Raw genomic sequence first — 6,986 nt, 5'->3', positions numbered from 1 at the left:
AAAAAACAATGAGTTTGTGTCCTTTGCAGGGACATGGATGAACCTGGAAACCATCATTCTCAGCAAACTGACAGAAGAACAGAAAATCAAACACCGCATGTTCTCACTCATAGGTGGGTGTTGAACAATGAGAACACATGAACACAGGGAGGGGAGCATCACACACTGGGGTCTGTTGGGGGGGAATAGGGAAAGGACAGTGGGTGGTGGGGAGTTGGGGAGGGATAACATGGGGAGAAATGCCAGATATAGGTGATGGGGAGGAAGGCAGAAAACCACGCTGCCATGTGTGTACCTATGCAACAATCGTATGTGTTCTTCACATGTACCCCAAAACCTAAAATGCAATAAAAATAAATAAATAAAAAACAAAAAAACACCAAACTGATAATTACCTCTCGTTACCTCTGAGAAGAGTAAAGGGAATCAGGAGAGACAATAGTAGTCAAAGAAGTCTTAGCTGTTATCTGTAATGTTTTAATTTTTTCAAGGATCAGGAACATATGTATCATTTGAATGTAAGTAAAAATTACTTTGAGATCTATAATTACTTCCATATGTTTTAATCACAAACAAAAGAATAATACCCCATACTGATTTGGGTCTGTCTTGAAACCCTTAACAAGCATAGTTTCAGAAAAAGATCCTGATACATAAGGAAGGTCAGTTAAATGTTATTATTCTTTGGCCACTGAGTTTATTGTCTTCTTCTAAGAAAGGCACAAGAGACAAGAGTTTTCTGCTTTTCTCCATTTTCTGATCAAGAAAAGCTTGACTGAGCTGATCAAGAACAGGTCAAGGATCTGAGAGTCCCCTGCCATGCCCCAGTTCATTCAGTTACGTCCCTCCCTAATTTCGAACATGTTTAGGGGAGCCGACATTTCTGTAATTACTGGCCCCAGTGTACTTTTAAAAGCCTCATTCAGATGGAATAAATGCTTTGCATTAATCATGCTAAACCTCATAATAAACATAATAACTGGGATTTGCACAGTGCTTTCCTTTGAATAAGCTTAAAACACATTATAATCCAGTGTTTCCCTGAGCCACATAATGTCCTTGTGACACATCCCAGAAATGGTGACCACTAGATCCCACTGCTGAGGCTCAGAGAGATTTGGTAAGACGTCTAAGTTGCAGAGCAAGCCAAGTCCAAATGGGCACTCAGGGTAGCCACCCCCAGCAGTGACTCCTCCAATCACCAAGCTTTTCCTGCAGACAATTCGATGCCTTCAAATGACTCTGGTAGTCTCCTGTCATCTGTAACCATGGCTGTGGACACTTTCCAGGACACTCCTCCCAGGCAGTGTCAAGTCAAACCTTGACCCTGAGGGGCAAAGACCACATTACCAGAAGAGTGTCACCACAGAAGTCATTCTATCACCATTGGGCATGGACTCTGGGTCAGAAAAGGTCCTGTTCATACAGGCAGTGTGGGTGGTAAGGTGGAAAGAACATGGGTCCTGGTACCAAGCAGGCCTCCCTGCTGTGTGACTGTGGAAGGCTGTCTCCTGGTGTGGACACGCAGTAAGCATCCCTTTCCCTTCTCATAGCAAGAACTGGATGTATTCATTTTCAATCTACTTGGCTTTCATTTTCCCTGATAGAAACTAATAAGCTTTTAGATAAAAGAATGAAAAAGAAGTCCTAACTGAATGGAGACTTCAGGTCTAGAACCAATGGGGTGGGAGTAGGGAGGTAGAAGGTTAAGAAAAGGCATGGTAAGAAAGGGACAACGAGAAACAGAAAGAGATTGAAACGTTGAAAGGGGGGAGAAGACAAAAGGAAGACGGAAAAGAGAAGAGAGAGAGACCCTCAGAAAATGAGAAAGAGAGGAGAAAAGCAAGAAGGTTCAGGAATCAGATGAGCCAAACTCAGGAGGGAAGGGCAGCAGACTGGCTGTATCAGCAACAGCGCCTGGAGACCACAGGTAAAACCCAGAGGCTGCAGGTCAGGCTGCCAAGAATGATTTACCAAGAGGGTGGGGAGACAATTGCACAAGGACAATTCCTCTCAAAAGCAAGGCTTTTCAAAGCAGGAATTATAATTATCTCTATTACTCTTATTAATCACCCTGACAGCAACTAATGACCACAGGGAGCCCATTCATCAGGCCCCTGCCCTTTAGACACACAGGGCAGCCAACTCCTCCAGAGTCGCCCAGTGTGGGTGGCGTGCAAGCTGGGGAGAAAGACCTCCGTCCTCCTCCCTCAGTAATCGCCCATGCCTGGGGCTGACTGAGCACCAGCATGAAAGAGTTTCCTACACAAATTCAAAACTGATGAAATATTACCGAGTCAAGTATCTGGAATACCTCCTCACAAAAGCTGTTTTGTTTTGTTTTGAATAAATAATATACTTTGGACATTCTAGGAAAATAAACTGCCCAGGGCCATGGGGATGTTCAGGAGAGAAACTGAAGAGAAGTGACATTTCACATTTTTATTACAGACATCGGGAAAGGCTCAAAACGTCTTTATTACAGACAATTTTAGAAGTCATATAGGAGACTAAAAAACAAACCAAATTAGATGTAAAAAAGATTTAGAATTCAGGGTGCTTTGGGAAACAGCAGCAGCCTGTGGCCTCAGTAACCCCACATGGGAAAGGTGTCTCCTTGTGGAGCTATCCTCAAAATCAGCGTGCGCAGCAAAAAAAAGAAGCTACCATGCTCCTCAGGAAATACATTTGTCTTATAGAAGCAGCTATCTCTGAAAGGATCCTACGAAATGTCTGCAGTAAAGGTAGGTGGAAAGCGAGTGGTGGGAGGGAGAGCATGAGGAAGAACAGCTAATGGGTGCTGGGCTTAGTATCTCAGTGATGGGTTGATCTGTGCAGCCATCCACCACGGCACACATTTACCTATGTAACAAACCTGGACATCCTGCACATGTACCCTGGAACTGATAAATTTTTAAAAGATGAGTGGAAATTATTTTTATTATCATAAAGGATTCCATTAGAGTGCATCTACCTATACATAATTTCTTCAGAAGCAAGGAAACAATTTATAAGCTGGTGAAATTGAAAATGGTTTTTAATTTTCAAGCAGTGACGTTTCAACAGACCACAAACTCTGCAGCCCACAGATCCTCCCCTGTGTCCAACATTTGCTGCTATCACCATCAAAAATAAAAGTTGTTATCTCTCACACAGGGCAAACATCTTATGCTTCGACAGCGGACAGACACGGGAGAGGCGTCGTAAGGCACAGAACCGTCAGCCAAGGGAACAGGCCAGGTGGGGAATAAGACAGATCCACATTTTTGTTTTACATCATTAGTATAGCAAGCATCTAATGCAACTGGGCACTTCACCCTCAACATAACCAAATAAAATGTGCAATTACAGACAGTGAAAGAGATCTTGTTCAGGACTAAAATGGCTCAGGTTACGAACTGACTTATTTTACTTTTAGGAAATGAGGTCACTCTTGGTTCACAGGGTTTTTCTTGAGAGCACTTCAGCACAGTCAAGATATCCTGGCAGCACTGGATGTGAGAGGTAGCTGTCCGTCAGAAGCCAGGCTGTAGACACAGAACAAATGCAAAATAGGGGTGGCATTCAAGGAAATGCTGAGTTTAAAAGCCCCGCTGAGAGGAGAAACAGGTGGAATGGGGTTTGGTTGGCAATGATTCAGTCTGTTATACACCAAGGGTGTTGTCTGCAAAAGCTGTCAGGTTAAAGGGTATAATTCAAACCCCTATATAAGTACTAGGATCCCCAAGCCCAGTATTCCATAAGCTGTCAGGCCTGACTCCACCATTTCTCTTGGCAATCCAGGTAAGTGCTCAAAAAAAATTCTATTTCTGTTTTTATAAATGTTTTCCTTTCTTAGTATTCTTACATAGACAATTAGACTGTGCAGATATTGTTTTGGCTTTCTGGAGAATTCTAGGACATTTCTTACACTGACAAGTTGTAATTAGAATGACAGGAACAATATCCTAGTGGACTTTGCCCATGTTTTAAAAATATTCTATCATCTTCAAGAAGGGCATCATCTAAGAACAGCTCCTGTCTTAGTCTCTAGCCACCGCTTCTTGTAAATTATGAGACTGTACTGAGATATCTGCATCTCCTCCTCCAAGCTTTGAATTCCTTGAGGAAAGGAGCTGTTTCGTATTCATCTCCCATTCCCAGGACAGTGCGGCACTGGCACAAAGGAAATTAAGAAATGCTTGCTCAGTCAGTTAATTCATTATTATTGCCATTGCAAAACCTTCTGGCTACAAAAGGTCGCCGAGGTGGGGTGGTTCTTGAGGCTGCAAAGGAATCAATCAGTGGGGAGCTTTTTAAACGCCAAGTTTAGGACTCTGCCCCAGGCCTATACAGTTACTCTCTCTGGAGGCAGAGCTTGGAGTCTTTATTTCTCTAAACTCCCCCTGGAGACTTCACAGTACAGCAAAGTTTGGGAACCATAGACCTAATCCAACACACCACTCAAACCAGGGTTCATTCATTTGTTTCTGTATCCATTCATCGGGTACCTATTGAACTTCTACTATATTTGAAGCACCTGGATAAATAAAAAATAGATAAGACATGGTCCTGGTTCTCAAAGAACAATCTCTAAAGGAGTCAGATAGAAAACAATCAAATAGGTCGCCTCTTTATTTACTGTAATTTACCTCCAAGAGATGAAGAGAGAAGGGATGATAGAGATTCAGAAAAATGAAACAAGTTAGAGATTTTTTGGTGCATTCCAGGTACACTCCAGTTGGCAACACAAGATGCCTCCCTGCCTTCTGAGAAGCAGCGTCAGTATCATCGATGTTTTCCACAAGCACGCAGAGAGCGATGGAGACTGCCAGAGGCTGAATGAGACAAAACTCAAGACACTTCTCAGACAAGAGCTTGGAATGGCCCTGGAGGTAAGAAGGACAGGGACTCACTCCTTGCACATTTGCTCTGTTACTTGGAACTGTCTTCCTGACTCCAGTGACACTACCCTCTCCTGGGTTTCCTTTTATGTCTCCAGCTGTTTCCTCTCAGAGTCATTTCAAGTTCTTCCTCTGCCCATCACTTGAGTTGATAGGCTCTGGAATTCTCTTCTTGCTCTATGCATGTCTCCTGGGGATTTCATGGACTCTCCTTGCCTCAACCATTGTCTGTATGCTGAAACTTTCAGTCACCTCATCAACCAGATCTCTCTCCTCAGCTTCAGACCCATAGAGCATCTCCATTAGATATGGTGCAAGCATCTCAAATTCAACCTGTGCAAACATCATCTTATCAATATGGCAAATACAGCAGCACTACCCATTCATTTGTCCAAGCCAAGAACTTGACTGCTAGCCTTGACACCTCCATCTATTTTACCTCTTACATCTAATTATATCACCAAGCCCTCCTGATTCTGACTTCTAAATAAACACCTCTCAGACCTGGTCACTTCTCTCCTCAACCACTTCCCCTGGAGTGGTCTAGGCCACCAGTATCTCTGACTTGAATTATTGCAGTAACCTCCTAATCAGTCTAATCAGTCTCTTCCGCCCATTCTTGCCCCTCCTTATCAACACTATCCACAATCTATTACCTATGTGCAGCCAAAGTGACCCTGTTTAGGTGTTTGTCATATAGGCTCCCATTTCACCCTGTGGCACTTATCACAGTGTGTTATAATCACCTGTTTACTTGTCTATGAAGGCAGAGAACATGTCTTCTTATGCTTTTCTTTGTTTCTCTAGCACCTGGAATTATTCCTATCACACATAATTCATTTATTCAACTGATAGTTACTTAGCATCACATACGTTCCGGGTATCTCTGTAGGCTCTGGGAAGAGTAGCCAGCAAAACAGATATGGTTCCTGCCTTAAAAAAACTTACAGATAATAAACAAAATAAACATAACAATATATAGTTAAAAACACCTAGCCAGGCATGGTGGCTCATGCCGGTAATCCCAGCACTTTGGGAGGATCACTTGATGTCAGGATTTGGAGACCTGCCTGGCCAACATGGTGAAACCCCATCTCTACTAAAAATACAAAAATGGCCTTCAGCCTGGAAAGCTGTCATCCCCTGAGGCTCTCAGCTCGATAGGCTGCTGGCCATTAAAATAAATAAATAAATAAAAACACAAAAATTAGCTGGGCATGCTGGCGTGCCTGTAGTCCCAGTTACCCTGGAGGCTGAGGCAGGAGAATAGCTTGAACCTGGGAGAAGGACGTTGCAGTGAAAAGATTGCTCCACTGCACTCCAGGCTGGGCGACAGAAATCCATCTCAAAGACTCCATCTCAAAAAATGAAAACAAATAAATGAAACCAATAATAAGAGTTATGTTCTGTCAGGAAGTCAGAGGAGATTCTTTGAGGAAATGACATTTAAGTCATGACTTGAAGGATGTGTAGGAGTTGACTAGGTGAAGAATAGGAAGAGTGTTCCAGTGGGGGAAGAAAGGGTATAAATAAAGTCCTTGAGTAGTGAAATAGCTTCTTGTGCTCAAGGAACTGGAAGGTCAGTGTGGCTGGGCAGAAAGAATGGCAGGAGATGAAGGTGGACAGCCAGGCAGGAACAAAATCATGCAGAGCTTTTTCGACCATGTTACGTAATTTAGATATTTTCCCCAAATGTAACAGGAAGGCATTAAAGAGTTCTAAGCAGAGGAATAACAAAATCTAAAATTTTTTGAATTCACTTGGTGTTTGGATGAAGATAGGTTTTAAGGGGGCAAAAGAAGAAGCAAAGAAACCAACAAGAACACTACTGCAGAGCCAGGCATGGTGGCTTATACCTATAATTCCAGCTACTCAAGAAGCTGAAGCAGAAGGACCGCTTGAGCCCAAGAGTTTGAGGCTATAGTGAGCTATGATAATGCCACTGCACTCCAGCCTGGGTGACAGAGTAAGACCCTGACTTGTAAAAAAAATAAGAATAAATAAATAAAAGGCTACTGCAACAGTATAGGCAAAAGATGATGGTAGGTTGGATTGAGGAGTCCAAGCAATGGAGAAGGAAAGAAGTGGATGGGTTGATAATAA

The 6,986-nt window shown here is 42.9% G+C and overlaps 1 long non-coding RNA gene across 1 annotated transcript; it reads left to right on the top strand.

Annotated features, from left to right (window-relative positions):
• Positions 1-201: 201 nt before the first annotated feature.
• Positions 202-2,892, top strand: LOC108297445. Its single transcript, XR_001822206.1, has 3 exons — positions 202-213; positions 1,979-1,981; positions 2,770-2,892. It is a non-coding gene; the product is annotated as an uncharacterized LOC108297445 (long non-coding RNA).
• Positions 2,893-6,986: the final 4,094 nt, after the last annotated feature.

The sequence above is a fragment of the Cebus imitator genome, unplaced genomic scaffold (genome assembly GCF_001604975.1).
Source record: "Cebus imitator isolate Cc_AM_T3 unplaced genomic scaffold, Cebus_imitator-1.0 Scaffold801, whole genome shotgun sequence".
Lineage (NCBI taxonomy): Eukaryota > Metazoa > Chordata > Mammalia > Primates > Cebidae > Cebus > Cebus imitator.
Note: the sequence above shows the minus strand (reverse complement) of the source record. Positions and strands in the feature narration are given on the sequence as shown.